Genomic DNA, 8,222 nt, shown 5'->3' on the forward strand with positions numbered 1-8,222 from the left:
ACTAATGCATAACAAAGGGATTGATCTTTCACCTTGATTGTCATTCGGGATATCATCTTCATTAAGAAGCTTGTTCCTAAAGATTTGGGAAGACCATAGCTATCTAAACTAGACATCTATAATGGGAGATATTCATGTTAGTTGATTTGAAGTCCTTAATATAACACCCAATATGAAATATTAAGGCTAGGACCCAATAACCTATTTATAACTGGAAGAGGGATGCCCTAATCCAAGTTATAAAATAGTTAAAGGTAGGTAAATGATGATTTACCAATTTCCACCACGAAAAAAAAAATGTAACTAAGTTTTAATTGGATTTGAAACTCCTAGATCCTTTGAGATACATTGAACTTTTCAACGGCATGTTTGAATCTCGAATGTGCCCTCTCAAGTTTGTGACTGGGTTGCCGAGGATCACAAACAAGGTGTGAATAACCATACAAATTGACTTGGTACCCTTAATAATATTACCTAATCGATATGCCGGTTAACCACACACGCTCCACCGATCTATAATAAAGTCAAGTTACCCTTTGCCACTCTTACTAGTCCATGTTAGTGTGCCGGTTAACCACACACGCTCCACTAACGACTTGGTAAGGTACAAAGTGTAATTTTATGGGCTAGCACCAATTTCACATTTTCCTAAAGTAACTAAGATTGGGAATTTATAATGTATAGTTACTTTATAATGCATTATACTTTTAATGAGTATTTAAAGTCGTATCCTACCCGTTCGGCTAACGACCCTCCACCGATCAAGGAAGCGGTGGGTGAGAGTGGACACCCATTAAGTCACCATTTTATTGGCAACAACCTTATACCCCCCTTATAGACCGGCTTCGTGAATGAGGCCTACTAACGGTAAGAATGACATATTCTTATACATATCTATATAATTAAAATTATAATAAAAGTATAAGGGTGTATTTTAAACATTTAAAATACTTGGTGGTTTAATCTATTAATTAAATTATACTCTTAATTTAATTAAACTTAAACCATGTCTTTATGGAATTATCAACTCTTTTAATTAAACACTTTAATTAATTTAATGAAGTCCATAAAGTTTGAATTTTTTTTAACCTTTAAAAAAAAGTTTGGAATTAAAGTGTAAGACTTTACAAATTCCAAAACTTGAAGGCAAGAATTGAAACTATTCCAAGTCTCTTCAATTTGTAACTTATGAGTTTTAAAGGTTCATAAAAATGAAGACTCTTCATTTTATGAAACCTCTTTAGTTCTTTAAACACAAAATAAATAAGTGACCTTTGGTAATCCATAACATGAGGACAAGTTATGGACACCATTATTGCCATTAAGATCATGAATTAAACACACATGGAGGTTACACATAATTCCTATGATCTTCTAAAAACTCATAAGAACACAAATTCATGCCAAGCAATTTTCAAGAAATCATATAAACATAAACAATACGTGAAAATTAATAAAAGTCATGTAAAATGGGTTAACATAATCATTATCATTTTGAAAAAACAGATTTTACAAGTCCAAAACAGATTGGGATAATGATTTTAATCCATTTCCAGCAACAAAACACGAAAAGACTGCCCAACACGCACCTACTCGTCGAGTGCATTATCCTACTCGACTAGTTGGATGAATTTGATCATGGACTCGGTGAGTCCTCCCCATGAACTCAGCGAGTCCAGTCGTCAATGAGCAGATTTTTCGTATTTTAAGTAGTTTTTCATCAAGTATATAGAAAACAACCCTAGGCTCTGATACCACTGTTGGGTTTTGAGCATTCTAACACTTCCTAAGTGTACATGCAACCCTAATAACCTTGAATCTATGTTTTCTCTATATACATGCAAATTTCTTTTTCAAGGTTATTTCCTAACTAGCATGGCATGGAGATTACATAAAACATAAAGAACTAGTAGAAATACATACCTTGTTCTCGCTTGGATTCCTTCAAGACTTTGTGAGCCTAGCACCCCAAATGTTGTGCCTCAAATGCTTCACACAACACTACAACCTTGGAATAACTAGAGAGAATATTTCTACACTACAAAATCGGCTATGCCCTCACAAGAATACTCTAGTGCCAATTTTGCATGCTATAGGGTTTCTTTTATAGTGTGTCATAATTAGGAGTTACAAATGTAAACCCTAATTTTCATGACTCTTCATTTCTCATAACCCATGGGTTTGTAACTCCCATGGACTATCCATGGAGCTCCATATGGTTATAATCAAACCCATAAACCATGGATCATTAAACCACCATAAAAGAATTGATGATTGTCATAATCAACCCTATACATTTAATTAGTCTCACTTTGATCACCAAATTAATTCTAGATTAATACTTGATCAAATACTAATTAAATAATACTATTATTAATATCTTAGAACTTATAATATATTAATAATCATAAGTGCCTTATTCTCTCATTTAGTCTATCCAAGTATTGCAATGCCATGCAACCCAAATGGACCATGCCAGGTCGGGTCAAGTTCATACCAAATAAAGTTATGGACTTAGACACTATATCCAACAGTCTCCCACTTGGATAAATCTAATAACTATATTTTAAAATACGACTTCAAAATCCGACTAGCAATCGTAGCTCTTTCAAAGTCTCTCGGAACTGAGATGACGATGATACGCCATTTAAGATAAGTGATCATATAATCCTCTGTTCTCATGATATCAGCCGGACAAACACATGGAACATGGTCTTACTTATTGTCCAGCGTTTGTTTCTCGATCTCCGATTTGTTTCGACATAGAACTAAATTGAACAAATCAATTAGGTTCTGACCGGGCCCGGTACATAGGTCAAAACCAAATCATCGAGGGGCCCAAATATCGCTTCTATTTCTAGAAGGAACAGATAAACTTCGACTGATATGCTTGTACTAACTACTTGTTGAATTATTCACAAAGGCACGTTTTATAACATCGAGTTACCAATGCGTTTTCGTACAATCAATGAATAACCAACTCATAATCAACAACTCATATCTCTAGGTTTTAAGATTTATATGATATTACCGTCTCACGATCACTCGAGATAAATTCCATGAAGTGATGCAAGTGAGCGTGGGTTGAATCCAATACTCAGCCCTTATGAGTACTCATGAATGTTGTAGCAACCATTGCATTGTCTAAAGCAATTTAGACAAATCATACAAGCCAAATTCATGACAGTCTTGATTCATATCTACTTCCAACATATGACTGACTGTGAATGGTTTGAATAATATGATATATTCCGTAACATATTTATTCCGGAAGTCAAAACATGCAAAGTGAAACACAAGAATAATACTTAATCCTATATGGCCCCAACACTTGGGTGTAAATAAAACAACTTTTATCTAAACACCATATTGATTACTCATTATTTATGTTTCGATTAATCAACTTTATGCTTGAATTAAAACATTAGTTGTCCCATGCTCCAAGCACGTACACTATGTTTTTCCAAACAACAATTATGCCATACTCCAAGTATGCATACTATGTTTACATATGGTCCTCTCTTTGTGAAATAGATCAATTGTCAATATTCCAATGATGGTCATTTCACAATTCCAATCCTTGTTGTAATTGCAAGAATACCAAACTCTTTCCATTTACGGTAATCTGTAAGATTCTAAACTTATGTGCAATGATCCCCTTGTAACGACTATGCCAGAAGTCACAGAGACTTGGCAACATACATTACAAAGTATTCCAATGGGAAACAATTTCATGGAAATGAAGTCTCAAATTCAAAGTACATTCCTTTGAACATCCTTTTTAGCATTAAGTTCTTTAATCTTACACAGATTCAAACAATAACTTCCACCTATGGAAACAATTCCATATTACCATTTTGACTATCACTTCTGTACAAGAGTTGCCTCTTTACAAAATATGTCAATATGGTCCTTACTCTATACTTCTAATTGTCCATGAGCAACCAATCTTTGGTAAACCTCAGATTGTCCTTGACAATTTTGCTTAATCACTTTAGTCATTTCCAATTCTATTCCTTTTTCCATCTTAATGCCCTAGGCATTTGGAAAATTTAGAATGGATGAATATTATAGCACATATAATCAAACCTATACACAAAGCATATGGGACATGATTTATGCTATAAAATTTTTATTTGCCATGTTCTCAAAATTCGAACTATGAAGAGGGATGTCGTAATCATAATCGAATTTTGAGAACGCAACATATATAGAATTTCCTTATGTTGAACCATTCCAGCATAACATTCATATACATTCTTGACTAAAGTAGATTAAATCCTCAATCTAAGCTTGTAGAATTGGAGTGAAGTATAGAATCCTCTCCCTTAATTATAGCAAAACAACTTTCAAAGCAACTTGAAACTTTTGTTTTCTATAAATAACATTGCTAACTTGCAATACTTAAAATAATCATCATGCTCCCACTAGCATAATGATTACCAGCATAACACTTTATGCTCCCACTAGCTTTGACATGTAGTTAGAAATCAACTGGACTTCTAGAAATCAATACTTTATTGACTTTCTTACCAAAGTTCATATTTCTGATACTAGATTGCTTTGATAATAATTTTTCAAAAACATACACCTCTCCTTAGATAGCTCACATGTTTGTCTAGACCTTTTGCAATTCTCACTAGCTAGTGTGCCGGTTAACCACGCACGCTCCACTAACTATATGAGAATGCAAATATCACAACCGCTATCTACTTAAAATCTTCTTAGTGGAAGCGTTTCCTTACCATCATTTTCATGAATCGAAGAGAAACCTTATGACACTTAGATTTTATGGTGTATGTGTTCTTTTCCATGTGAATTTTGTCAAAACCATAATCACATGACTAGGTTAGTGACACTTCAAAATTCATATGGACTGAACTTGTGCAATCTTAATTTCTTGCCACCCGTCAGCACAAGGGCCTACCATTGCTTCCAGGTTGTTATGCAAACAGTCGAGAACTCTCAAAACTCCAATGCAAAGCCAACCTTAACTAGGATGAGCACATAATATGTCAACACGATAGGTTACAAACCTCAAGTCGTGGGCTAGTGATTAACAAAACTCTTGATTAGTTCTTGAAACTATTTCAGAATCTTTTACACTCCCACTGTCCTCTTGACATATAAGACTTATCTTTGTCAAGAACCATTCCATGACAATAAAAATATTCAAGAGCTAGTGTGGATTCTTATCAAGTTAAACACTTCCTATAATTGGACTTAGTTGGTCTTTGTTTTATCCAAAACATCACAACTAACCAACCTCAAATGTACAAGAGTATGACACATCTTACTCTACATTTGATAAGTGTTATAAACTTTCTAAAGATTATGTCACTCAATGGCTCAATCTTGGAGTATGACTCTAAGATTTGATTTTGATGTATGCTTTATCTTTTGATTTAACCATTTCAACAACTCATGATTCCTCTGCTTAGCCAAACAAATGAACTAAGGTGTCCTTAGAGGATCAATTGTGATATGTTTTCATAATCACTAACATAATCATAAAACAAAGTACACAAGTACTCTCCCATCTCTTCAGATTGGAGAAACTTTTATCTTTCTGCCTTATTTGATTCTTCTTATTCATTCTGCCATACATTGAAACTTTTCCAATGTTTCAGAATTATACTTAAACTCGTAAGCATAACCATATTTACTAAACTTTAGTAAATCATAATGAATAATCTTATCAACCTTTGTGGTGGACCTGACCAGCACACAACCAAGTGTACCCAATCTCTTAGTCCTTTGCTTGACTCACATGTGAATGTGAACAAGCAATTAGTCTTAATTTACCAAAGATGAAGATTCTCATTCATCACACAATACAACTTGCATGATTCCAAGTTTCTATCCAACTGAAACTTGGGTGATGAGAATCTTTCCTTATTTGGTAAATTATGATACTACCACTAATGAAAGAATCAAATCCATTTACCCATATTGCTTATCAATGGAAACATATAAGCAACAACCTTTTTCACAAATTCCATTGTAAGGATACTTAAAATAAATAGAATCAAAACCATTTTCTTTTATTTTAAAACTTTACGGAAAACTTATCCTTACAATCCATATGGAAAACTTGTTGTTATCCTTTCCTAAGCAACATATCTAACTCTTAAGTAACAACTCAAAATTCTGATCACCGAACCATGCAATCGAAATCCATCTTCACGATCAGAATTAGCATATACTTCCTTTAAGTTTCTTCACTCTTCTTTTATTCTTAAACATCAATATGTGACACGGTCACATCATGCAATAAGAATCTTAGAATAGAAACTTAATAAAGTTAGATAATGGACTTTACCTAAAGCAGAGTCAAACATTTGACTTTACTATCCTTATGGATTTTTAGGTAAATTTGGCAGCTTCGCAACCAATGCCCTTCCTTTGGCAACAGAAACATATGGACTCTTTGGAAATGGTACACGAGACTAGCACAGACTTAGCCTTTCTCTTTACCATTTGGTCAACGGAGTTGACTATGGCCAATCCCATGCAATTGGGAAGAGAAAGTTTTTCTGGACTTCCAGTGATACCATTGTCAATGTCCATGGAAGTTTAGGAAGTTGATCTTCCAATCAAATTTTGCTTTACCAATGCTCCAAATCATTGCTGATTAAGCATCATCAAGCAAATAGGTAAGATCATTACGGGTCATGTCATGATCTGTCATCAGGGAGTGACCAAGTCAACAGCCAGCTACCTTGAGACTTCGACACCCGACTCTCCCAGCTTGTCAATATGTGACTTAATCTCCAAGACCTAAGAACATATAGACTTTGTTTGCCAATAGGGATTAAGTGACTTACAACTTATCATGTCTTGAAACTTGTGAGATAGGGAGATTTATTGGAGTAGGTGAAGGAAGTGAAGTATGTTTTTTAGTCCCACTAATGCATAACAAACGGATTGATCTTTCACCTTGATTGTCATTCGGGATATCATCTTCATTAGGAAGCTTGTTCCTAAAGATTTGGGAAGACCATAGCTATCTAAACTAGACATATATAATGGGAGATATTCATGTTAGTTGATTTAAAGTCCTTAATATAACACCCAATACGAATTATTATGGCTATGACCCAATAACCTATTTATAACTGGAAGAGGGATGCCGTAATCCAAGTTATAAAATAGTTAAAGGTAGGTAAATGATGATTTACCAATTTCCACCACGAAAAACAAAATATAACTAAGTTTTAATTGGATTTGAAACTCCTAGATCCTTTGAGATACATTGAACTTTTCAGCGGCATGTTTGAATCTCGAATGTGCCCTCTCAAGTTTGTGATTGGGATGCCGAGGATTACAAGCAAGGTGTGAATAACCATACAAATTGACTTGGTACCCTTAACAATATTACCTAATCGATGTGCCGGTTAACCACACACGCTCCACTAACGACTTGGTAAGGTACAAAGTGTAATTTTATGGGCTAGTAGCAATTTCACATTTTCCTAAAGTAACTAAGATTGGGAATTTATAATGTATAGTTACTTTATAACGCATTATACTTTTAATGAGTATTTAAAGTCGTATCATACCCGTTCGGCTAACGACCCTCCACCGATCAAGGAAGCGGTGGGTGAGAGTGGACACCCATTAAGTCACCATTTTATTGGCAACAACCTTATACCCCCCTTATAGACCGGCTTCATGAATGAGGCCTACTAACGGTAAGAATGACATATTCTTATACATATCTATATAATTAAAATTATAATAAAAGTATAAGGGTGTATTTTAAACATTTAAAATACTTGGTGGTTTAATTTATTAATTAAATTATACTCTTAATTTAATTAAACTTAAACCATGTCTTTATGGAATTATCAACTCTTTTAATTAAACACTTTAATTAATTTAATGAAGTCCATAAGTTTGAATTTTTTTTTTAACCTTTAAAAAAAATTTGGAATTAAAGTGTAAGACTTTACAAATTCCAAAACTTGAGGGCAAGAATTGAAACTATTCCAAGTCTCTTCAATTTGTAACTTATGAGTTTTAAAGGTTCATAAAAATGAAGACTCTTCATTTTATGAAACCTCTTTAGTTCTTTAAACACAAAATAAATAAGTGACCTTTGGTAATCCATAACATGAGGACAAGTTATGGACACCATTATTGCCATTAAGATCATGAATTAAACACACATGGAGGTTACACATAATTCCTATGATCTTCTAAAAACTCATAAGAACACA

The sequence above is a fragment of the Lactuca saligna genome, chromosome 1 (assembly GCF_052625555.1).
Source record: "Lactuca saligna cultivar CGN05327 chromosome 1, ASM5262555v1, whole genome shotgun sequence".
NCBI lineage: Eukaryota > Viridiplantae > Streptophyta > Magnoliopsida > Asterales > Asteraceae > Lactuca > Lactuca saligna.